This window comes from Bos javanicus, chromosome 28 (genome assembly GCF_032452875.1).
Source record: "Bos javanicus breed banteng chromosome 28, ARS-OSU_banteng_1.0, whole genome shotgun sequence".
In the NCBI taxonomy this organism is placed as follows: domain Eukaryota; kingdom Metazoa; phylum Chordata; class Mammalia; order Artiodactyla; family Bovidae; genus Bos; species Bos javanicus.
The window spans coordinates 15,986,164-16,013,094 of NC_083895.1; the positions used below are offsets into that span (position 1 = coordinate 15,986,164).

At 41.3% G+C, this 26,931-nt stretch overlaps 1 long non-coding RNA gene across 1 annotated transcript; it reads right to left on the reverse strand.

The window, feature by feature from the left end:
- Nucleotides 1-23,432: 23,432 nt before the first annotated feature.
- On the reverse strand, nucleotides 23,433-25,407 carry LOC133240362 (uncharacterized). The gene is made up of 2 exons (XR_009734204.1): nucleotides 24,730-25,407; nucleotides 23,433-23,803 (listed from the first exon to the last, which is right to left on the reverse strand). It is a non-coding gene; the product is annotated as an uncharacterized LOC133240362 (long non-coding RNA).
- Between the last annotated feature and the right edge of the window lie 1,524 nt (nucleotides 25,408-26,931).

The window sequence follows — 26,931 nt, forward strand, 5'->3', positions numbered from 1 at the left end:
TCTCACCTGGACTATTTTGAGTTTTTAGGCTATTATGAACATTCTTGTACAAAGTTTTATGGACATATTGATACAATATTGTCTATTACATAGCCTAACTTGAAATTGTTCCAACTGTCCCCCAAACGTCTTTTATGACTTTTTTTGTTTTCATTCCAGGATCAAATCAAGATCACACATTACATTTAGTTGTTCTTTCTCTTTAGTGTCCTCTAACTGAGGACAATCTTGCTTTTAAAAACTATCTCCTATGTCATTTGGAAATATCCATACTGGTCTTTGAGCATTTAGAGGGAATAATCTTAATGCTAGTTCAGTCTAGGTCTTCTCTGTGGATCTCACAGAGTCTATACAGTACTGGAATTTCTGTTTCTTTTTTCAGATAGCTTATTCATGATCACAGAATTCATTTAAATAAATATTTATTGAGTATCTACCAGCACCAGGCATTGTTCCAGGCACTGGGATACAGACCTACACAAAAATGTGAATATATGAGGGAAAAAAATCCTTGATGTTAAAAATCCTTATATCCTAAAATCTACATTCTACTGAGAATGTTCTCACATTTTGCTTATGTAATTTTTCAAGTTGTTCAAAAGACCAAGGCTTCATCTGCTTCTGTAGAGATTTTGTTTTCTGCTTTGTAAAATGCGGCCTGTTTGGTTCTTTCGTAATTAAGATGACTGCTTATTGCCCGAGAGTCTCTTTCTCTCTATCTCTGTCTCTCTCTCTCAGCTTCTGAGTTCTTCTGAGTTCACTCTGGTAGTTACATTTTCTTCACTGGATCAGCCATCCTTTGTGCCCTATGATAATGAAAGAAGTCTTTTGTACATTTTGGATATGAAAAAAGTCATTTCCATTTCAGAACTCAGCTGAAACTAACTTCTGTTCTGCAGCTTCGTGATACTTTCCACGGAACACTATTAAATCTCTCCCAGAGGCTGTCACTTGGGGCATTACTGTTTAATCACATCATTCTAACAGTGTGTGGGCTGCTTGAGGACCTAGACAATACCAAGCACATTAAAAGCACAGGTGATGACTACTGAATGTAACTGAAAAACTCTTGGGTTGATGAGACTGAACTGACTGACTGGATACATGGCTTGCTATCTTAGTATTACAAAGGTCCTCTATTAAAATCCTACTCAAGGCTACAGTCAGTTGAGGCTTCTGTCCTATATGGAAACTTCCAACTCTAAATAACAAAGGCTACTGATCCCTCTTGTGTTTTCTTAGAAAATCTTCTATCAAAACCTTCTCCTACCTTTCCTTTATGCCAATGTTTCTCAACTGGGGGTGGTGGTGGTGCCATTTTACATTTAGGAGACATGTGGCAATGCCTGGAGATATTTTCAGCAACATGACCAGGGGATGCCATCGGCATCTAATGGGTAGAGACCAGGATGGCACTGAACATACTACGATGCACAGGACAGTCTCCTACATCAAAAAATCATATAGTCCAAAATACCAGTAGTGCTGAGGCTGAGTAATCCTGTTTCATATGCATGGTCTAGGTCACACTACAATATATAAAAGTGCTAATACCCAGAGTGTAATGGACAGTTGATTAAGTGATACCTGAACATGATCTCTGAGTTACATAAGCAACTGTATCACTAATAATGGTAGCAGAATCAAATTTTAGGGGCAAATGAACTATCTGAATTCCTGGGGGAACTGAGTTCTACAAAGAATGATCTTTAAAGAGTTTGAATTTTTGCTTCTCTCTACAGACTTTTTAAAGGAATTCTACCCTGCCACTTCCATTCTTTCTTCACTGTTTACCTCTTGGATATCTGTGAAGAGGACTGGCATGGGGACCCCAGCAAAAGATGCTTTTATCCTCCCCTTCCCTTTGTTTCCTTAACCTGGCTTGACCTAATAGTCCTCACCTTGTGGATTACAAAGTACTGACTCCTTTCTTGAAGAGCTGCCATCCTCACTCTGTTGAGGGAGCTTGCTTCGGCTGCTGGGGCCATCAGCTGCCTCCAAAGCCAGTGAGCAAGTGAGGTCACGCTAGCTGTGGTGGCAGAGATTACAGCAGCTTTTTGCATTTGGCCTGGAATCCCTGGGGCATTCAATCCCCTCTCCTGTGGTGTCTTTGTGGGCCTTTCCCTAACAAATGCCTGCTTGTTCTTCCTCAAAGCTCACAGGGTGTCAGAAGCTAAGACTGAGCCCTCGTTTGCATTCCTGGCGTCCACTGGCATGACCTCAGGAATCCTGCAGCTGCAGGATGAATGGTGCCATTGGATGATTTAGCTGAGGGCTTAAGTGGAGTTGGATGGCACAGAATCCTCCCATTTAACAGCACTGTCAAATTGTCAACCAGACTCAAACTAATGCTCTTTGGAAAAATCACTTGCTTGTCTGAGTTCCCCACCTTGCAGCTCTGCAAGAGAGAGCAGTGGGGATCTGGGTTATGCCCCACAGCACCAGTATGGGGCTTGGTACACAGTGCTCAGTAGATGTTGGTTAAACAAAATGATTTAAGCCAAAGTGCCTAAGTACTATTATACACTGGCTGGGACTCTAGGGGAGGGAAAAGAAATCTTTTTCTTCTACCCATTTTAGCTTTTCTGGCTGGAGCCCTGTAGATAAGACTGACAAAAGACAGATTAACAAGAGGAAAACAAACACATGCATCACACATACTCATGGAATACTCAGAAAGGAGTAACTCATGGCAGATTTTGAGAAGCAAACATATGGGGAACTTAATGGGAGATAAGTACTAGTTCTAGTAAGGTCTGTTATGTGGATTCCTATGGTGCTATCTCTGGGCTGATAATGGTCTTGAGTTGTCTGTATTGATTAACTTCTGTCTTTCCTGGATGTAAGTAGGGGGGCGGCACTTGTACAAATTTATATCCTGTTTTTAGGCAAATGGGGGAGGGCAGGGAGCTTTTCTTGTATCTGTTTCTTTTTTGTCCAATTTTTTTTTTTTTTTTTTTTATGTGAACCACTTTTAAAGTCCTTATTGAACCTGTTACAATATTGCTTCTGTTTTTCTATGTTTTGGCTGCAAGGCATGTGAGATCTTAGCTCCCCTACCAGGGACTGAACCCTCACTCCCTGGGTTGGAAGGTGAGGTCTTAACCACTGGACTGCCAGGGAAGTCCCTGTATCTGCTTCTTCTTAATTGCTTCCTTTCAAAATAGTTCTCATGCCAAACTAGTGTATTTTGGGGTAATACATTCTGCTACCCTTTAGTCCAATTTTTCTTGTCCCCCATTCCCATCCTTTGGCCCCCTTTTAATTTAAAGAGGAGAATTTTCTGAAAGGGATAATTTTCAGTAAGAGCAATAATACATGTTTCACTATATAGTCAAAGAAATCCCGATCCAACACCAGGCATATTGTTCCAATACAGCCAACAGACCGATCACTTTAAAAATGCAAATCTGAGTGTGTCCAGCCCTCAAACCCAAAGTACTTGAACAGGTTCTGTTTGTTTGTTTTTTTTTTTTTAACCATTGGCCTCTGTAAACCTCTAGCCTCAAAACTCATCACTTCTCCTTTATTTCTAACACTCTACTCTGAGCTCACCAAACCCCTTTCCATTCACCCTAACTCAGTTTCACCCCAGTTCCAAAGAAGGGCTAAAGGTGTTAGAGAATGATCAAAGTACTAGACAACTGTGCTCACTTCCCATGCTGGTAAAGTTATGCTCATAATCCTTCAAGCTAGGCTTCAGCAGTACTTGAATCAAGAACTTCCAGATGTACAAGCTAGATTTTGAAAAGACAGAGGAACCAGAGATCAAATTGCCAACATTCTTTGGATCATAGGAAAAACAAGGGAATTCCAGGGAAACATCTACTTCTGCTTCACTGACTGCACTAAAGTGTTTGACTGTGTGGATTATAACAAACTATGGAAAATTCTTAAGGTGATGGGAATACAAGACCATCTTACCTGTCTCCTGAGAAACCTATATGTGGGTCAAGAAGCAACAGAAGCTTACATGGAACAACTGACTGGTTCAAAACTGGGAAAGGAGTTAGATATTGTTACTCTGTTTATTTAACTTTTGTGCAGAGTACATCATGCAAAATACCAGGCTGGATGAGTTACAAACTGGAATCAAGATTGCCAGGAGAAATATCAACAACCTTGGATGTGCAGATGATACTACTCTAATGGTAGAAAGCAAAGAGGAATTAAAGAGCCTCTTGATGAGGGGGAAAGAGGAGAGTGAAAAAGCTGGATTAAAACTCAACATTAGAAACACTAAGATCATGGCATACGGTCCCATCACTTCATGGCAAATAGAAAGGGAGAAAGTGTAAGCAGTGACAGATTTTACTTTCTTGGGCTTCAAAATCACTGCAGATGGTGACTGCAGCCATGAAATTAGAAGACACTTGCTTCTTGGAAGGAAAGCTATGACAAACCTAGACAGCATATGAAAAAGCAGAGACACAACTTTGCCAACAAAGGTCCATCTAGTCAAATAGTCATGTACGGACGTGATAGTTGGACCATAAAGAAGGCTGAGCACTGAAGAACTGATGCTTTTGAATTGTGGTGCTGGAGAAGACTCTTGAGAGTTCCTTGGACTGCAAGGAGATCAAACCAGTCAGCCCTAAAGGAAATCAACACTGAATATTCATTGGAAGAACTGATCCTGAAGCTGAAGCTCCAATACTTTGGCCACCTGGTGTGAAGAGCCAACTCATTGGAAAAGACCCTGATACTGGGAAAGACTGAAGGCAAAAGGAGAAGGGGTGGCAGAGGATGAGATGGTTGGATAGCATCACCAATTTAATGGACATGAACTTGGACAAACTCCAGGAGATAGTGAGAGACAGGGAGGCTTGGTGTGCCATAGTCCATGGGGTCCTAAAGAGTCAGACATGACTTAGCAATTGAACAACAGGAAACCTCTAGCCTCAAAATTCACTGTTGTTGATGCTCAGTCACTAAGTCATGTCCGACTCTTTGTGACTCCATGGACTGCAACATGCCAGGCCTCCCCATCCCTCACCATCTCCCAGATGGCTCAAAACTCATCACTTCTCCTCTGCTTCTAACACTGCACTCTGAGCTCACCAAACCCCTTTTCATTCACTCAACCCACTTTGCTCTTTCTTCCACTGAGCCTTTGCATATTTTGCTTTCTGCAACATGCTTCCTGTCCTTTGTGGGGCAAACTCCTACTCAGGCTGAATTTACCTGAGGTAAATGGCCAGTGGTTCTCAAAATTTTCTGCATATTAGAATCACCTGGGGGAGCTTTTTGTGCCCTATACCAATTAAACCAGACTTGCCAGGGGTGGAAGCCAGGCATCACTAGTGTTTTAAACTGCCCAGGTGATTCCAGTGTGTGGTCAAGTTGGAGAACTAGTGGTTTCCATACTTTAATGTGCACAGGTATCACCTGGAGTCTTTATTTTCCCCTGATAAGAACCATTTTTAAAGTCTTTATTGAATTTGTTACAATATTGCTTCTGTTTTATGGTTTTTAAGTTTTCTTTTTTCTCTTTTGGCTCTACTGGGTCTTCACTGCTGTGCGGGCTTTTCTCGAATTTTGGCGAGTGGCGTCTACTTTCTAGTTGCAGTGCTCGGGCTTCTCATTGCGGTGGCTTCTGTTGTTGCAGAGCACAGGCTTTAGGGTGTGTGGGCTTCAGTATTCGCGGTTCCTAGGCTCCAGAGCACAGGTTCAATAGTTGTAGGGCATGGACAGAGGAGCCTGGCAGGCTAAAGTTCATGGGCTCACAAGAGTCAGACATGACTTAGTGACTAAACCACCACCATGGGCTTAGTTGCTCTGTGATATGTTGAATCCTCCCAGTCCAGGGATGGAACCCGTGTCTCTTGCATTGGCAGGCAGATTCTTTACCACTGAGCCACCAAGGAATTCCCTCACCCAGGGTCTTGAGGGAGACTCTGACTCAGTATATTTCAGGTGGGACCTGAATTTCCACATTTCTTAACAGGTTTCCAAGTGAAGCCCATGTTGTGAAACTGCTGGTCTGCAGACCATCCTTTGAGTAGCGTAGGTTGAGACTTTGGTTCCTGTAGGACTGTGGTTTTCAAAGTGTGGTCTCCAGACCAACAGGATCAGTATTGCTTGAAAGAGTATTAGAAATGCAAATTCTCAGTTTCTGTCCTAGACTGACTGAAGCAGAAACTCTGGGGTGAGGGCTAGCAGTCGGGGTTGGAGGGCCAGAAGCCTTCCAGGTGCTCCTATGCACACTTATCTTTGAGAATTGCTCCTCTAGGAAATATTTCTGAGACCCCAAGATTAAGTTGATTTCTCTCTTTCCAGCCTCTTTTGTTGTTTCAGATCATCTGTGCGTCCCTCTGCTGTAGCACACTTTATACATACTATTTAGTTGTCTGTTTACTGGCCTACATGCCATGGAGAGAAAAGTGCATTGTTGGGCCCTTGGGATCCCCATGACCTAGCAGCTCAGTGGTTGCCCCTAGTTAGCACTCAATAAATATTAGTTGAATGTATTACATAAGGATAGACAGTTAAAATGCACTTTACTGTGTCATTCTTTCCAGGTAGTTTTATCTGTGGCATAAGGAATGAGGACAAGAGAAAGAACCATCAAGGTCACCTTGATGCCTGAACTCTGTTCCAAGACTGACCCTTAGAGGGCAGGGCCCAGATTTCTATGATTTCTCTCTCTAGCAAAGCTACAGACGGCATAGTAACAAGTGCCTTCCTGTGAGGAGGCTGAGACCAGCAATAATAAAAGTTGGGGGGGGGGTAGTTGTCGATAGATTATCTGCCCTTCGTGCAGTAGTTTCTTCCCTCTTACACTGCAACATGATGAAAAGAGCATGATTCCTATTCCTCTCACATTTTACTCTCTGAGGTTTTCTCCCTTATCTGATGGGGTCATCTCCCTGATGGTTCTCTCAACAGGAACATCTCCATTTCTGCCAGGGAACAGAGACGGGGGTGTGTCCATTGCTAGGGATCATAAACATCATTTTTTAGCAGTAAGATAGAGGGAGAGAGACTTTTGCCATCCCTCAGACACAGCTACCAGCAGGTTTCAGGGAGTATCCCTAGCAAATTCATTTTCGTTGGTATAATTCTGTTGGAAGATGTAAAATTGCTTCTAATCTACCAGGAGAGGCACAGCAGCCAGCCATAATTCTCCTCCCTGGAATCACAGAATCCCAAGGCAAATGCCTGCTGCTGCTGCTAAGTCGTTTTAGTCGTGTCCGACTCTGTGCGACCCCATAGACGGCAGCCCACCAGGCTTCCCCACCCCTGGGATTCTCCAGGCAAGAACACTGGAGTGGGTTGCCATTTCCTTCTCCAATGCATGAAAGTAAAAAGTGAAAATGAAGTTGCTTAGTCATGTCCGACTCTTAGAGACCCCATGGGCTGCAGCCTACAAGGCTCCTCCGTCCATGGGATTTTCCAGGCAAGAGTACTGGAGTGGGGTGCCATTGCCTTCTCCGAGGCAAATGCCTAGACCACCAAATTCAGAATCTCTAAGACCAGGGCCTGGAAATCTGCATTTTAAAATGCCCCAGGGGACTTTAATGTGCAACCTGAGAACTACTGGCTTAGTGTTAATGCCAGGTAGGGGCTTAGAAATCATCTGACCCATTGCCATACAGGTGAACATGAGTTCTCTACACAGAACAACACATCCCAGTACAGAGTGGAAAAATGCAAGTTGCAGAAGAGATGTGCAGAAAGAGACAAATTCTAAAATGCACCCCCAATATTATATATTCTCTCTCTTTTTTTGTATAGGTAAAGGAAATGTCTGCAAGTGGATGAGAAGAGAGTGTCTTAATTTCTTCCAGGTGTTTTCTCCGAGGGTGGAGAAAGTGCTAAGTAGAGAGGATAAAAGGACAGAAGGGGTGTCCATCTTATGTCCTGCCCCACTTCATTTCTATTTGAAAAACAGATCTTGAAATAAACATTAAAAATGTTACCAACTTTCTCTCTTGGCTAGAAGGTGTGTACATACTTATATTTCTTTTTTACTTTTCTATTTTTAAAAAATGTTCTCAAGACAAAAATGATAAGTAATTAAAGATCTAGCACCCGAGAACTAAGAGGTCCTGAGGCATAACTGACATGATAACCATGTCAGGGGCAGAGCCTGGGCCTCAGAACTCCACCCAAGGGATCTGCCACTGACCTCTGCAGAGTCACAAATGGTGCTGGGGGAAGGTCCTTCTCAGCGCGCCCTCTCAGCACTCCCTTAACCGCCTTCTCCAACAGAGGTTCACAGCCTCCCTCATGCAGCAGGGGCGGCTTTAGGCTGCTTTCTCAGTCTTGGTCCTTGTCCATTGGGGGGTGGGGGGTAGGGGAGTGGGGCAGAAGCGGCAGTGTGCTCAGAGTCCCAGCCTGGTGCATCCTTCTGGACGGTTCAGCTCCCAGGTACCGCGGTGTGACCCAGGCAGGCTGCTGCAGAGCCCTCACTCAGGTGCGCGTTCCCAGGAGGGAACCCGGCAAGGAAGGCAATCAGGCGGCTTATCTCCACGCTGAAAAGCCCCCTCTGAAGGTAGCAATTCAGACTCAAAGCTGGATGACTGTGCTTTGCTGCAGAGCCTGCAGCTGGATTATTGACTGAGTCTGAGAAAGACGCTGAAATTGGGAGACTGAAGAGATCTGCTCTTTTGATTCGAGCTCTTCCAAGATTATGCAGACTCTTGATGACTCTGGTCCAAAGCAAAAACCTCCCTGTGATCTTAAGCTAGAATTTGGGGGAGTCAGCTGCATAAATAATTTTCTCTTGATTCAAAGCAAGCACACGGTAGCAGTGCTGGTCTTCCTCCCTTCCCATGTCTGATGTAGCTGGCTCACCTGTCACTGAGCTGTTTGAATAAGCTGGGTTTTCCTCTTTCCTAGCAAGCTCTGGGGTAAAAGCCAGCCAGTGCCTGAGAACAGTTGAGGGGCCATGTTCATGGAACAGGGACAGGAGTACAGTCGCAATTATGCCAGGCAATCAGAGGCTTTAATGGATGAATGGCTGTCAAAACCCCGGGCGGTATTTGATAACCTCTAAGGCTGCTTATTGTGAGTGGAAACCACAAGGTGAAAAAAGACAGGGATGGATAAGTTTGTGGTTATCTCCCCTCCTTGCCTTTGAAGAGTTTGACAGTACTGCCTGGTAGTCCTTGGGGAGGGTACTCCTGGGGACCTAGCGGGATTCCGGTTTGAGGACAGAGGCACATGATTAAGGAAGAAAAGAGCAGAAATTGGGGGCAGGGCTGCATATTTAATGCAGGAATTCAAAGCACAGAAGTTCAGTACCAAAGCTCCATTTTCCAATATCCCCAGAGGAGGGGCTGGAGACACTGAGACAGGATCCTCCCTGAGAGAGTCTCCAAACAGGTAATAGGGAAACAGGAAGAGGATGTATCTGCCTCCCTTGTAAATGAGTCTCTCTCAGGGTTTTGCCAGCTCCAAAAATTGAGTTCAAGTGGTGTTCTAGGCACCAGAGTGTTTTATTGATGGATTGCCGTAGGAGGAATTTTCCTTAAGGTCTGGAAACAAGAGGGCGTTGGATCTCTAATGCAGGGATGTCAGATAGAGCTCCACTGATTTGCCAATCCCACGTGAATAGCTGTGGCTGGCTGGAACATTCAGTTGGAAATGGTTTTAAGGCCAGGCTCTGTGGAGGAACTGTGCTTGATTGATTAGTGATGTCTGTCGTGGGTGTGGAACAAGGGCAGTACATGAGCTTCCTACTTGTCATCTCTGCTTTGGGATGTTTTTCCTTCTGTAGGGGCATGACCACCACTGACATTAACATAATAATCTCCATGTAATTATCTTTTTTTAGATTCTTCTCCTAAGGAGCTTTCCATCTAAAAGGGAAGTCAGTAATGGCATCTTTTTCTAGGTCCTTTAGGTCCTAAGGAATTGGCCAGTGTATGATTCACATGGCACTGAAATGTGGCTCCATTAGCTTGCCTCCATTACCAAAATGCCTGCAGACCTTACGCCAGAGAGAACACACTTCTGTTGGTAGGTTCAGCCTCTAAAAATTAAACAGACCTCTATATTTCGCTCATCTTCCCAAAAGTAAGCGACCAGAAATTTGCAATTATATGGCTAAAATAAATGTTCAGTGACTAAGTCTCCTTTCAAGAGTCTACTGTAGGCAGTTTTGAGCACAAATTCAATTACACAATGTATCCTTGGGCTTCTCAAGCACCAATAATGATTATGGTGAAATAAATAAGGAAGAGTACTGGAACAGAACTCTGATACCAACGTCTTGCTGGTGGGAGGAAGGAAAAGCCCAGAAAGGAGGACTCAGTATATGAATCCAGACAGAGCTGAGTGAAAGGACAGGAGAGGGGCTATGGAGAGAAGAGAGAGAAAAGTATGTGAGATGGACTCAAATCCTTACTGCAGACACTCCCAGCTTGACAAAAATGGGAGATACTCAAGTTAGTCATTATAATCTGTGGGAGGCCAAATAATGACCCCTCCCCAAGACATCCAGGTCCTAACCCCTGGTCCTAGACATGGTAAAAAGAGACTCTGCAAGTATGATTAAGTTTCTTGAGATCGTAAAATTATCCTGGATTATCTGAATGGAACCACTGTAATCACAAAGTTCATAATAAGAGGGAGACAGGAAGACCACAGTCAATGAAGGAGATATGAGAATGAAAACAGAGGTCAGAGTGACCTGTGAGGCAAAGAACATGGGGCTCCTAGGAGCTGGAAAAGATAAGAACTGGTTCTTCCCTAGCATCTCCAGAAGGAACACAGTCCTGCAGACCCATTTTAGACTTTTGACCTCTAGAACTAGAAGAGAATAAATGTGTGTTGCTTTAAACCACTAAACTTGTGGCAATTCGTTACAGCAGAAATAGGAAATTAGGAAAGTCTGGCTGACTTATGAATTGTCTCCTCTATTCCCACAGCCTTTAGACTTCTATTAGCATTACTCCCAGAAATACCTGTTCTTAGAAAACAAGGCCCCATCTTGTATTGTTTAGAATGAATTTTAATCACACATTTCAGTCAACCTCAGCAGTGTTTGTCTAATGGCCGATCTTGTCCGTGTTAAAGGAATTCCAAGCATAAAGACCCCCTCTTCATGGAAGGCTGCCAGCATAGCACCAAAGGAATATCTGTCAGGGACAAGAACAATCTTTAAGGTGGGACATTCTTAAAATCCCAGTCTGTGGCCTATGTTTGCCATGACAGGGATCATAAGACCCACAATTTTAAGTAGCTTTTTGTTGTGACATATCTTTGTATCACTCCTCCATCTATCACACTGAGGAAAAGAATTACTTCAGTTTGGTGCCTGGACTAAGAGCATTTGTATCTTTCCAAGCTGGCTAAGGTAAAACCCACTGAGAGAATTAATCTGTAGGTTCCATGAGCCCAGGACCAGGGCCTGTCTTCAACCATCAGTGAGTTCCAGCAACTAGCAAAGCACTTGGCACAGAGTAGGCACTCAAGCAGTAGATCTCAGTTGAATAAATAAATGAACTTAAAAGTACATAATTTTTGATGGTGATCATTCGCTATGTGAATTTCCTTAAGGAAAATGACATCTGAAGAAAAAGCCAGAGATTACTGTTGATTTTTACAAGAAATATAGTGGTCTTTAAATGGAAGAAATGCATGTGAGTCTTGGTATTACTATAGGAGATATAAGTTTTTTCCTTTACCTTTGTCTTTGTTTTTAAATTTTGCATGTCGAATATGATTTACATGTATAGTCAGAAAAAAAGCTGTTTTTTTGTTTGTTTGTTTTGTTTTGTTTTGTTTTAAGTAGATACTTAGGGAATATGGTTGCTTGGCTAGAGCTGGGTGACTTTCCTTGGCCATGGATTTAGCTGTGGAAGGGAGGCATTAAACTCATGAATATAGTTGATTACTGATCCCTAGTTTTCTTACAGAAAAGTGAGACATAGAAACAGCCAGGACCCATGGTTTAGTGTTATGGTCAGAAGCAATGGCTGGAGTCAGACCTTGAGTCCATCCCTTTCTAGTTGTTTGACTATAAACGAGTTACCCAGCTTCTCCCAGCTATGATGTTCCCATCTATAAAATGGGTTAAACATCCCTAGAGGACAGAGGTTAAGTGAGATACATGTTTTAAAGCATTTAGCCCCATGCCTGGCACATTGTAAGTACTCAACAGATGTCAGCTCTTATTACTTTTATTACAACAAATTGAACATTCTTGGTCCTGATGCTGACATTTCCTGCTGATATGCAAACTGGATTTTCAGTGCACATAAATGGAGGGCACTTGGAATTCCTGGTTTTCTTCTCTAGCAATAATTAGAAATGACAGCGATTAGGTGGTTAGAGGACACAATTAACCTCTGACTCTCAGCACTCTTCTCTGTGAGAGAAGCAGATGGAATTTGAAAAGAGGAGTTAACATCCTTCCTTACTCTAAGATGTTATAAGATATATTTTTCATTGGAAACCTTCTTTTGAAAGATAATGACTTTTATAATATTCAATTAAAAAAGTGAACTACAATCTATTTCCTCCTACAATCTATTGTCCCAGGTGAATCTGGAAATATAATAAGAAAGACCCTGGTATCTGGCCAATTGTCTTTGGCTCTCATGTACAATGTGAGAGGTAGAATCTAATTTTTGGTTTCGTTGCTGCTTGAGAAAATGAAATTGTATTTGTCTTGGAAACGGAAGGGAAGACTGGCATGCTGCAGTCCAAGGGGTCACAAAGAGTTGGACATGACTGAGCCATTGAACTGAACTGGAAATGGACTAGAAGATGAGGAGGGCTTATGTATTGGGAATTCCCTGGTGTCTCAGTGGTAAGGAATTCGCCTGCCAATGCAAGAGACACAGGTTCGATCTCATCCGGAAAGATCCATATGCCACGGAGCCACTAAGCCCAAGCACCACAACTATTGAACCCGTGCTCTAGAGCCTGAGACCCGTGACTGCTGAAGCCCACACACCAGTGCTCCACGACAAGAGAAACCACCGCAATGAGAAGCCTGAGCTCCAACTAGAGAGTAGCCCCAACTCGCCACAACGAGAGAAGAGCCTGCACAGCAACGAAGACCCAGCACGTCCAAAAAAAAAACAACTCACGTATCATTAGAGTGAGAGCTAACCATTTCAAGGTGAACCATGGCTAACCTTGTGATGCAGAAATTTAAGATTATACCTGACTAAAATGGGTAGGAAACTTTTGTTTTATAGATGACTGTTACATGGCTGCCCAGGGCTACCAATTATGGTGCCACCTCATCTAACTTCTCACTCTGTCCCTTTTCCTCCTCATCAAAACTTACCTGCCCTAAGTTTCATCTCCCCCAGGGCTTTGCTTCTAGTTGCTATGGTAACAGCTAGCTAACCCAAGCTTAATGTGCCCTTCCTGCCTTCTCAAGCAATGGAGACTTCTGGAGACATCTCTTCCTGGAATTGAAATGACACTAATGGAGGATCTCAAACTAAAAGACTACAAGTAGCCTGTGATACCTCTCAAATGACAACATGGAAACAGTCTTCCTTCCTACCTACATGTACAGCCAACCTGGTACCTTGTTATTCTTGTTCTTCCCTTTTGCTCAGCAGCTATGTCCTATCGGCTGTGATAACAGTGACAGGTTGGCTGTGATCTGTCCTATGGAGGATACCAAGTGCTGGGACTGCCCAGGTGAGAGTCGAATCAAATTAGCCAGTACCTTTTCCTGGACTCTCAATAATGCAGGGTGGAACGACACTGGAGTTAAAACAAAACAAAACAACTTCTGGCAATTTCTCATCTTGTGTCTGATTGGCTTCTTTTACACCCAAGGGAAGTATTGTCAAACCAGCAATCCCCCAGAGCCCTGCTGTCTTGGAGATGCTAAATTTCAAAGGGGAAAACAGCCCTGGGTTGAGGAGGAAGAACACTCTGGATGTGGAATGACTATAAAGTGGAGTAACCTTTGGAAAAATACTGCAACATCTCAATAGTCTTATATGCTAGTATTCTAAGATTTCCCATCTCAGGTGCTCAGATTTCCAACCTCTATCTCCTTCTCCCCAGCTGCATCTGATAGCATGTTAGTGAACCAAAGAGGGTGAATGACTCACATTTAATGTTGTTCATCCCTAGAGGTACTTTAATTTTGACATGCAATAGGAAGGCAGTTTAAAATACAGTAGAATTTAAGTGTAGACGCGGGAAGGGATGGGAGGAATTGAAAATGCAGATGATTCTATAGTCCAATAATGGAGAATGAATCCCATCTGTACTTCTGCCTTTGGGCAAGACACTTAACCTCTTTAAACTTTCATTTTCTTACCCATATTAGGAGATCATAATTATTCCTTTCTCATAGAGGATGTTCAAAATATTAAATTATATTATCCATATAAAGTGTCAAGGGATCAAATAAATGCCTAATAAATGATGGTTCTTGCTATAAATACAGCTATAAGGAAAGGAAATTAAGACTAGTTGTAGAATAATATCTGTTATTTATTTATTCAACAAATGCTTACTGCGTACCTGTCAAACATTTCCATACCCTATTCTAGAATTATATCAATAGATGGGAGAACAGCTATGAACCAGATGGACAAACTCTCTGCCATTACTAAGCCCACATACTAGTGGGGGAAGGCAGAGACTAAACAAATGCATGTATAATCTAAGTTTAGGTACTAGTAAATCCCATGAGGAAAATGAAGCAAAGGAGATAAAGTCACACAGAGAGGGACTATTTTAGACAGGATGGTCAGGGCAGATCTCTCTGAAGAGGAGACATGCAGAGAGCTTTATGTGAAACAGGGAGCGAGTCAGGTAAGGCTCTGTTGGAAAGAAATCAGCAAATCAGTTATGTTTTGTTGGAATATTTGTTTGGGGGGGAATTTCCTGTTATCTCTAGAATTATATCAATAGATGGAAATTTACTTGGCTATGAGTTAAGATTGATCTTGAATCTGAGATTAGGGCTAGATGAAAGAAGGAAGCCAATTGAATTTGCTGTACTCACTGCTTTAACAAGGTTGATTTTGTTCTCCAATTACTTAATCACTTTTTCATTCTTCATAATAGCCTATGTTTTGATTATTACTCTCCGGGAGAGTTGGACTGTGAAGAAAGCTGAGCGCTGAAGAATTGATGCTTTTGAACTGTGGTGTTGGAGAAGACTCTTGAGAGTCCTTTGGACTGCAAGGAGATCCAACCAGTTGATTCTAAAGGAGATCAGCCCTGGGATTTCTTTGCAAGGAATGATGCTAAAGCTGAAACTACAGTACTTTGGCCACCTCATGTGAAGAGTTGACTCATTGGAAAAGACTCTGATGCTGGGAGGGATTGGGGGCAGGAGGAGAAGGGGACGACAGAGGATGAGATGGCCGGATGGCATCACTGACTTGATGGATGTGAAGTTTGAGTGAACTCTGGGAGTTGGTGATGGATAGGGAGGCCTGGCATGCTGAGATTCATGGGGTCGCAAAGAGTTGGACATGACTGAGAGACTGAACTGAATTGAACTGAATGTGGACACTGAGCCTTTTGAATTTTTAGCAACTTGCCTCCCAATAGTAAGGGACTGAAAATGGAATTTCAACAGATGCTGCTAGTTCCAGATAGGTTCTTCTCCCAATAGTACCAGGGCACAGCAAAACTCTGCCCTGAATGCCCTGGAAAGCAGCAGAACCCTCCAGCCCTTATAAAGCCTTTACAAGCCGTTAGCTTTCATATGGTCACTGAGAATATATCCAAAAGCCCTAAGCCAAAAAGTCTTCACTCAGCACAAGCATAGATCGCAGCAGGACTTGAGCCATTTTTAAAAAAGAGTATGGATCCTTCTTGAAAGCAGAAAATGGCCCATTTCTAGATTCACCCAGGGAAGAACCAGAATGGAGGCAATCTATTGCTACAAGATGACATCCTATTGCTACCTTCCAATGCCAAGGTTTGTGGGCTGAAAGAATTTCACAGAAGAACAGCTGTTTTACTCTGTGGGGAGTTTTCAGAGGAGTCAATGATTTTTGAATGTGCAATTAAGTGGTGGGTTGCCAATATACAGGTCTTTGGTCACTTGCAGTAGGCATAACTATAAAGAATATCATCTTTCTGTTGTATAAATGAATATACCAGGAAGTAATTGTAAAAAGAAGGTTGACTCTTGGGAAAGTTTTCACTTAATTAAGATGCTACCTTTTCCCTAGTGGCTCAGACAGTAAAGCATCTGCCTATAATGCAGGAGACCCTGGTTCAATGCCTGGGTCGGGAACATCTCCTGGAGAAGGAAATGGCAACCCACTCTAGTATTCTTGTCTGGAAAATCCCATGGATGGAGGAGACTCGTAGGTTATAGTCCATGGGGTTGCAAAGAATTGGCCATGACTGAGCAACTTCACTTCACTCACTTTGCTTAAAATATTATACCTACCATTTAATTTTGTCTATTAAATCTACAAGGTAGGTGAGTTCATCCCCGTTGTGAAGCTGGGAAGTCTGAGCCTTGGAAATATTTGCAGAGTTACCTAATTTTAGCCATTTAGCAAGCTTAGATGTGAGCTCATATCTGTCTAGATTTGTCAAAGTCTGTGCTCTTTCAACTAAAGCATCTATCTCTTTTGAAATTTACCTTCAGAATTGGTGGCATATTCTTTCAAATAACCCCACTGGTGTTAGACCATTGCTCAAAGTACATTTAATTTTGGAGAGTAAAGTTCATTTGAAATCAAGACTGAGTGGATGACCACATTGCATGATGTCATTTTTGTTATTTAGACTAAACAATAGAGAAGGACAAGATGACTTCATCTTTGCTTTCCTCTGTCACATGTATTGTGTTTCACACAATGTATTTTTTATTTGAAATTATTTGTTGAAGTATAACACACTGACCTATCCTCAGTCATCTGTGAAAGTGAAAGTTGCTCAGTTGAGTTGAACTCTTTGAGACCTCATGGTCTATACCGTCCATGGAATTGTCCAGGCCAGAATACTGGAGTGGGTAGCTTTTCCCTTCTCCAGGGGATCTTCCCCACCCAGGGATCAAACCTGGGTCTCCCACATTGCAGACCAGCTGAGCCACCAGTGAAGCCCTCTGTTATCTGTACCAAGCATTAACTTGTTGATCACATGTTCTGCTAGAGAGGGGAACCCTGAAAGAATATGATATAGGACAGGCAATTTCTGATGGTAGGATTAAGAAGCAGAAAGGTCAGGTCTCAGTAGATTAGTTCCAGGAAGGGAGGTGGGGAGACTTGGGAAGAAGGATGAAGAAGCTAGGCAGAGGAGATGGGGAGGCTGTGGGTGGATGGTGGAGTTGGACCGAGGGTAGAGGTAGCAGTGTAAGAGCAATGAAGACTTGTGTATAGATCAGCCCCCAAAATAGGGCTGGAGGGGAAAGCCCAGAAGGAACAGGGAATCATGCTTTCACAGTCTTAAGAGAGAAAAGCACTCTGGTAGTGAAATATTATAAAATGTTACATAAAATTATACTTCCACGAACCACTTAATGTCTTGGAAGAGGTCATGGTAACCTCATTTGCCTCAGGGAGAGCTAAGTATTTTTCTCACTTGATTCTCCATGGAATTAACTCCAGCTAAAATACAAATCCCTCTGTTTTTTTCTGAGAACCTTAATAATCTCCATGCCTCAAATGTAGTTGTGGCCATTGTGGCGTGATGATCTACCTTTCACCTCAATTCATCACCAATAATCAGTAAGGGGAAGGTAATGAATAAATGTTTGAATATGTTTTAATATATCCAGGTTGGAGAGGCTTCTTTCTCCAGTTATATGTTTAGTGAGAGTAAATAGCTATGTGTTAAATCATGGAATTCTAAAAGCATGCATGTAGGGGTATGTCATTTTACCTTAGGTAGGGGATAATTCTCGGAAGTAGAACTTGAGTAACATAGCCACCCTCATTTGTGCATCTATAAAAAGCAGCTCCAATTTTAGTGAGGCACCTAGAATACGTTATAAAATGTCTGCATATAATTAATTCAAAATACTCTGTCATTAAATCATGTAATGATGCTTTGTGAGCACACATAAGCTTAATTGGGAGTAATGAAACTGAGGAGATTGAGATCCAGAGTGCCATAAATAAAATAACAGTTAGCAGCTCCTGCAGTATAAATTTAGATCATCAAGTAATCTTGCAAACGTCTCAAGGTTTGTTCTGGTTGACAGTCTCTCTCTCCTGTATGAAGACAACAGAAAAATTAAAATAAGTCTCATAAATGGAAGATCTGAAGAGTTTCAGCCCTGTTATTAGCAAGTAGAAGAATTGTATGTCAGCTGACCTAACAGTCAATAAATGTCTTTTGAGACAGCACACACTCAGAGGACTCTTGAGGACCCTTGAGGGTGAGACATTATACTTTAGGGAAAAGAATTTTTCAGGTTCAAGGACAACATGTTTGATCTCAATAATTTCATTTTCCTCATCTATAGAATGGACAGAGTTTATTGATGCTTGGGGCTGGTGCACTGGGATGACCAAGAGGGAGGGTATGGGGAGGGAGGAGGGAGGAGGGTTCAGGATGGGGAACACAGGTATACCTGTGGTGGATTCATTTCAATATTTGGCAAAACTAATACAATATTGTAAAGTTTAAAAATAAAATAAAATTTAAAAAAATGAAATAAAAAAGATCAGGGAGTGTCTTGAAACAGTGCTTGGCACATAGAAAGTATTCAATAAATGCTATTGGTTTTCCCATGCCCCCAGCATGGAGTGTCGTACACAGTGTAAGAACATAGATAACTGTTGACGTGACTGAAGTGTGCTCTTGAGATGGGCTTCCTAAGAGGCAGCCTGAATTTTCTGGTTAGACCCTGAAGAAACAAGTGGAACTCAAATCAGATTTAAGACACAATCAGGCTAATGGCAAGAAAGACACTGAAGAAACATCACAGGGTGACAGTGATAGAAGTCAGCTCCTGTTCTTCCATGCTGGGATTGCAAAGCTGAGGGAAGAAAGGCAGATGTGTGTCATTTATTCTGCCATTGATCTTCCGGCTCATGTAGTCATTACTAAGGAACCACAGGCATCTGTCCTCTCCACCCTGATGGGTCCTAGGACTCCTGAATACAGTGTTTGTGCAGCCACTCATGGACAGTTAGTAGTGGTACTTGTGATAAAGCCTATCTGCTATTCCAGCTATTCCAGAATGCGCAGCGCACTGCCCAACTGACTCAATCAGTTGAATCTGAAAAGGAGAACAGCTCCTATTCTTCTGTACCCTTTCTTAATCCCTCTTAAAGCAAGAGGAAAGAGCACTATTTCTTTCTCTTTGTAGACTGACTTTTTAGCCTGGAGGTGATTCCTTATATCTGATATTTGGATATCGCTTTAGAGTTTATATAATATTTTAAAATGCACTAACCCTGATAACGACCAAGGCTGATAAGTACATTACATAGTATTACTCTCAGTGTATATCGGAGAAAATCAAGGCTTCGAGAGGTTAATGAATTTATCTAGGATGACAGAATCAGTAAGTGGTATATAATACTGGGATATCCAATTCCCAAATCTGGTAATTATTTAGAGACAATGTTACCACTAATATCAGAGAGAAGATTATAGATGATCAGGGCACATGAATTCTTTAAAGAGAGGATAAGATTTGGAATTGACAAGACACAGCAGGATGCCTTCTAGGCAAGGTAACATGAGCAGAGGCATAGAAGTTCAACTTTGCTGGCATGGCTAGTATGGGAGGTCATATAGGGATGCTGAGGAGTGTTAGGAGGTGAGTGGACAGGGAGGCTATATCCCCGAGGGAAATGCAAGGCCAAGCATGCTGCATCACTTGGATTAGTGAGCTATCATCTATGACTTTATGTAAATCCATTTGGAATCTATTTATATTTTCAGTTTGGCAAATATGGTCACCATTCTAAATTTCCTTGCCTTGATCCTGAAATAATATCTTTTAAGAAAGGCAGAAAGGAGAAATCTGATGATCTTTAGTTGGCAAACATGTCACATCTGTCTGTATCTTTTCCCTAGAGACTTTTAAAATTGCTGGACCTTGGGGCTATTGTTCTTTCTGGAAAATCAGAATACTGGGTAAAACTTAATATACAAAAATCAATAAGGTTCAAGTATACAAATCTCAGCAAGTTAAATTTTATAAGGGAAGAAAAGATCTCTTTCAAAATATCAAAAAAGGAAAAGAACCCAAATCCATTAAAGAGCTAAAAACTAGGTGTAAATAAGAAATGTGTGAGATTTACATGGAGAACATTTTTAAATGTTAAAGAAGGATACAAAATATGACTTGAATGAATGAAAATATATACCTTATTTTTGCACAGATTCATCATAAATCTATCAATTTCCTTTAACTTAACATATACATTTAATGTAATTCATGATCAAAATACTCTCAGGATTTAAGATAGATAAGCTGATGCTAAGTTCATCTGTAAAAACCCGAAAGCAATAGTCACCAGGATAAATTATGAAATAGAAGAGTAATGAGTTAGGCCCAGTTCTATAAGATGTAAATTATAAAGACAGTAATTAAAATAGAATAATTAATGGGCTAATATATAGTCTGGAAATAGACCCCCAATATATATTTAGTATATGATAAATGTGGCATTGCTTATCAGTGGGAAGAGATTTCTCAGTAAACATTCAAAAGTACAAAAAGAAATCAGGAATACTAGAAGAATGCTCAACATCACTATTAGGAAAATGCAAATCAAAACTACAATGAGGTACCACCTCACACCAGTCAGGATGGTCATCACTAAAACTCTACAAATAACAAATTCTGGAGAGATATGGAGAAGAGGGAAACCTCACATACTACTGATGGGAATGTAATTTGGTGCAGCTACTGTGGAAAACTGCATGGAGGTTCCTCAGAAAACTAAAAACAGAATTACCATTTGATCCAGAAATCCCACTGGGTATATGGGCATATATCCAGACAAAACTCTAATCTAAAAAGATACCTGCATCCCTATTCTTAGCAGCACTATTCACAATAGCTAAGACATGGAAACAACCTAACTTATTCATTGACAGATGAATGGATAAAGAAGACATGGTATATACACACACACACATATATATGTATGTAGGTATATACACCAGAGAAGGCAATGGCACCCCACTCCAGTACTCTTGCCTGGAAAATCCCATGGATGGAGGAGCCTGGTGGGCTACAGTCCATGGGGTCACAAAGAGTCAGACACAACTGAGCAACTTCACTTTCCCTTTTCACTTTCATGCATTGGAGAAGGAAATGGCAACCCACTCCAGTGTTCTTGCCTGGAGAATCCCAGGGGCGGGGGAGCCTGGTGGGCTGCCATATATGGGGTCGCACAGAGTCGGACACGACTGACGCGACTTAGCAGCAGCAGCATGTATATACACACATACATACACACACATATATATGTACACAAACATACACACACACACAACGGAATACTACTCAGTTATAAAAAAGAATGAAATAATGTCATTTGTAGCAACATGGATGCAACTAGAGACTATCATACTAAGTGAAGTAAGTCAGACAAAGACAAATACCATATAATATCACTTATATGTAGACTCTAAAACAGGACACAAATGAGCCTCTCTATGAAACAGAAACAGAATCATGGACATAGAAAACAGACTTGTGGATGCCAGGGCGAGATGATTGGGAGAGGGATGAGGTGGCAGACTGGGGATGGCAGAAGCAAGCTACTTTATATAGAATGAATAAACAACAAGGTCCTACTGTATAGCACAGAGAACTATATTAAGTATCTTATAATAAACCATAATGGAAAAGAATGTTTAAAAAAGAACACATATGTATGTATAACTGAATCACTTCGCTGTACAGCAGAAAGTAACACAACATGTAAATCAATGATACTTCAATAAAAAAATAACAGTACTAGAAGAAAAAAGTGTGTGTATATATATATATATATATACACACACACACACACAATACATATAAAATTTATAAAATATAGTCTCCATATAAATTATTATATATAATATGTATTAGTGTATATGGTAGATATATAATATCAAGTATTTATATATATATATATATAAAAGTAAGTATATATACTTGCAGAGAGGAGTAGGCTTTGTTAGGTATGAAACAAAAATCCAGAAATCATAAAAACTATCAATATATATATAGAAATAAATCTTAATCCACAAGAAACAAAGAGCACAATAGTGCTAAACGACCATCTAAAAAAAGTATTTGTATCATATCCCAGATACATTTTCCTAATTTATTAAGTCAATGTGAGAGTACACTAAAAATTCAACAGAAAAACTGGAAAAGATGAAAAAACAGTTCATTAGGAAAACAGTTGTTAAATATTTAGAAAGATGTCCAATCTCACTGATCGTGAAAGAAAGGCAAGTCAAAACTGCAGTGATATTTCCTTTTCCCCCATCAGAATGGCAATGGTATTGTCTGTTAGTGCACTGCACGAGTGAAGCTATGGAGAGTCATCCACATCAGATATCAGTGGTGGGACAGCGACCGGGACAATCCTGCGAACAGGAATCTGCAATATCTTTCAAAACTACAAATGCATGTTCCTTTTATCTTAGAAATTCCACTTCTAAAAATGTGTCCTACAGGTATACTAGCACATACATACAGAGTATGTAGAAACGTATTCACTCCATGATAGTTTATAAAAGAGACTGAAACAACCTAAGTGTCTGTCAGTATCTGTTGTTCAGTTGCTCAGTTGTGTCTGACTCTTGGCGACCCCATGGACTGCAGCATGCCCGTCTTCCCTGTCCTTCACCACCTCCCGGAGTATGCCAAAACTCATGTCCATTGGGCTGATGATGCCATCCAACCATCTCATCCTCTGTCGTCCCCTTCTCCTCCTGCCTTCAATCTTTCCCAGCATCAGGGTCCTTTCCAATGAGTTGGTTGTTCGCATCAGGTGGCCAAAATATTGGAACTTCAGTTTCAGCATCAGCCCTTGCAATGAATATTCAGGGTTGATTTCCTTTAGGATTGACTGGTTTGATTTCCTTGCTGTCCAAGGGACTCTCAAGAGTTTTCCCAGGACCACAGTTCAGAAGCATCAATTCTTTCTGTCACTATGGTGCTGGTTAATTAAACTTGGTGGATGCATATAATTAAATAATAATAATTTAATAATAATAAAATTTAAAATAATAAATAATTTAATAAAATTTAAAATAATTTAAATTTAAAAATTTTAATTTTAAAATAATAAAATTTAAAAGTAAATTTAAAAGTAATGAGTTTTAAATATTAGCTCTCCTTGACCACTGCACAACTTCAAGGTCTTGTCTCTTTTTGGCAAAATCTCAAAAAGTTATCAGGAAGATGGGAGGCACTATGAGTGGTAACATCTCTCTTCAGTTAAATTCATTATAATAAAGAATAACTCATTAGAAGTATAATTCATTAAATTTTAGACAGGTAGAGTGCATAAACTGTGCCTGCCCTTTATTGGACATCCCTGTGAATGAAAAGGAGAGAATGGAAAAGATGTATATTGTAGTCAGGAATATTCCTGGAAAACCCTTAAGGAGACATAAATGGAAAATCCCTAGGTCCAGTTGTATAAGAGGTTGTATAACTGGCAACACAGACAGATCAAGAGACATGGCCTCAATATGTCAGAGCAAAATGTCAGGACCAGGACTCCAGAAGTCAGGTATAGGAGCCATGGCTTGCTGGAAGCACAGTGCTTGCCTTCCTGTTGGCCTAAGATATTTTCAGGTGCTGATGTGGATGGGAGGATGGGCAATGGGTAAATGTCTGAGAGGCCTTTGCAGAGAGCATCTCAGCCTTGGTTGATTCCTCACCCCTCAGCAGCTGTCCACCATCCCCAAGCTGGGAGCATTCCTGTGAAGAACAGGAGGACACTGTGGACTGACATCTATGCAAACATATCCCCCGATCACCCCAATGGGTCTCAGTCTCAACCCTGCTTCCTCCTTACCAGGGGAATCACTTGGGTTGCTAATCAAAACTAACCAGTGCCTAGGTTCCCCTTCAATCTTTTAGATTGAAGGCAAATGCAAAAGGCTATGGCAGAGGATAAGATGGTTGGATAGCATCACCGACTCAACAGACATGAACTTGGGCAAACTCTGGGTGATAGTGAGGGACAGAGAGGCCTGATAGGCTGCAGACCATGGAGTCGCAAGGGTTAGACATAACTCAGTGACTGAGCAACAACAGCAAAGACTTCCCTACCACAGGTTCTGATTTAAGTGGTCTAGGGTGAGGCCAGGCACTGATATTCATTTGTTAAATGTTCCCCAGGTCAATTCTGAACTGGGTGTTTCCCAGGTGGTTCTATAAGGTCTGAAAATCTTGGGACTGTGCTCTTATATATTTCTTCTATGCTCAGTAATGCTTGTTGTGGAAATGTTTAATGTTTGTGACTTTCACTTCTGTTATTCCCCAGACTCATTTGGGTCTCTTATCAGGCTTAAGAGAAAGAGGCAAACAGAAAAGGGAAAGAATCACTGAAAAGAAAAACTGGACAAAGAAATTCAAAAGAAAAAGGGAGTGAAAGGGAAACATTGAGTCACTCCAAATTCACTCCAGAATCTCTGAGCACAGAACCTAAACTTCTTCAGAAGTTTATAAACTTCTGATTTTTATACATATTTCAAGTTTGGGAAACCTCAGATCCATTAGGAGACCCATTTAAAGTAAAAATTCAATAAGAGAGCAGATAGGGATCACGTGGTAATTGGTGAAGGCCGATGGAACAGAGGATTCGATTATCAAGTAGGCTTGGACTAAGCAGAGGAACTTACATAGGCTGCCTGCATTTTGCCTGAACAACTCCATGAGATTGTGGAGCCTCACGTGAAAACTGAAACCTAACTACATCCATTTTTCAGTGGCAAACCTAGGTGAGTCAGGCACACCAGTCATTAGATTTAGGGCCCATTCTAACCCACTATGACTTCACTTTGATTTTATTGCATCAACAAAGGCCCTCTTCCCAGATAAGGTCACATTCACAGGTCCCAGGGTTATCACTTCAACATATCTCTTTTGGGAACGCAATTCAACGCTCCTCAGATACCTTGTGCTAAGCTGTCTTCCATTTTGCTTAAAGCAATTTTACCCACGAGATCAGCAGTGGCCACACTTTTGAGATCCATTTTTCCTACCTCTTCACTTCCAGACCTACAAATTATTCTTTCTAGAGTTTGTACTTCCACTTTGTGAAAGACTAGCTGAGAAACAAGGGATGGTGACACCTCATCACTTTCTCCATCACCAGACTGATACGCATTAAGTTACACTGACAAGACAGATGCCCTGGGAGCAAATGGCCAGTGTGTAGGGAAAAAAAAAAAAAAAAAGAGTGCAATCGAAGTACACATGAAGACAGCTCATTTTAGAGCTGTTTTTCCTGCCCACACATTGGAATACTTATTTGACCACAAGAAGTTATTTAGCTTTACAGAGCTATACAGCCATCACTTTTTTTTCTATCCCCAGTACCTGAATGCCAATTTGAGAAAGCACAGAATTCCAGAGAAGAGGTTAAGTGGCCCTTTGAAATTTCTTGGGAACATTTTAATCTGTCATTTTTCTGTTAAAAGAATTGTTGTCAGAAAATTTCCTAAAATCCAGTTCCAACCCAACTGCTTTTAAGTCCATTGTTAAGAACTCAAAACAAAGAAACATCTTTGCTATTTGGTCTGACTAGGAGCAGACTGAGTTCTTACTCAAAGAGCTTTTATTCCCACTGGGATTTGTAGGCATGACACATTTAAGTGGACAACTCTAATTTCAAGATGTTAGTGAAGACAGCCTTTTAGGTTCAGGTTGCCAGGACCTAGGATCAAGATGACAGATATAAAGATATATAGAGGAGAGAAGTAGAGCTAATATGGAGAAAGGGAAATGAGGAGCCCACAGATATAAAAATCAGAAGGAAGGTTATGGTGCTGTATGGGAACAGGGAAAATACACAACTAAATACCCTCAGTTATGCCTATATGACTCACATGGAATGATTAAACTCAAAAGTTTTAGACTGCAACTGTTGGCATGACTTATTAATAACTGGGGGTTTCCTACATACTGAGATGTAAGAGGTCCTAAGAAAATGTCTTCAAGGTGAGAGGAGAAGGGGACGACAGAGGATGAGATGGTTGGATGGCATCACCGACTCGATGGACATGAGTTTGAGCGAACTCCGGGAGTTGGTGATGGACAGGGAGGCCTGAGGTGCTGTGGTCCATGGGGTTGAAGAGTCGGACACGACTGGGAGACCGAACTGAACTGAAAGAAAAAGTCATCCCCCAATTTTTTCCACTAGGGCTCCACAAAATTCTCACAGACTACACTTCTTGCAGAAAGGCAAGGCGTCCCAGTTACGAGATGAAAAGCTACCAGGAAATGCTGCAGACTATATGGTCGCTCTCCAAGCCATTCGGCACCACCGTCCTCATCGCTCTTCTGCCCCCTGTTGGAAATCTCGCGGAGGGCCGTGAGGAGCGGCACTGCCCTCACACTTGATCTACTGCCCAGTTTTACCCATCCATGTTTTAAGGAAATGGATAGAAACTTCTTTTACACAAGACAGTTCCTGAGTTAGAGCACTGAAGTCACCAGCTAACTTAACAGAAAACATTCAAGTCTTGGCGATCTTTAATGCGTTAGTACAAATTCAGAAGCGACCTGACACAGAAGCAAGTGGATATAGACTTGGACTGGAAAGGCCTGAAGTTAAACCTCAGCTTTTCATGTCATGGCGATAACAATCTGAGGCAAGTGACATAATGTTTTTGAAACTTGCTTTCTTCATCTGTAAAATATTTATATCGTAGCATTGTTCTGAGGATGGGGTGACACGTGAGGCTGTGCCTGGAGCATAGTATGGAGGTAATAACCGTTTACCTAATAAATAGATCATTACTTTACATTTTTCAAAAGACTTTTATAAAAATATATAATTTTATATTTATAGAATAAAATCCACTTATTCTTCTAATTTT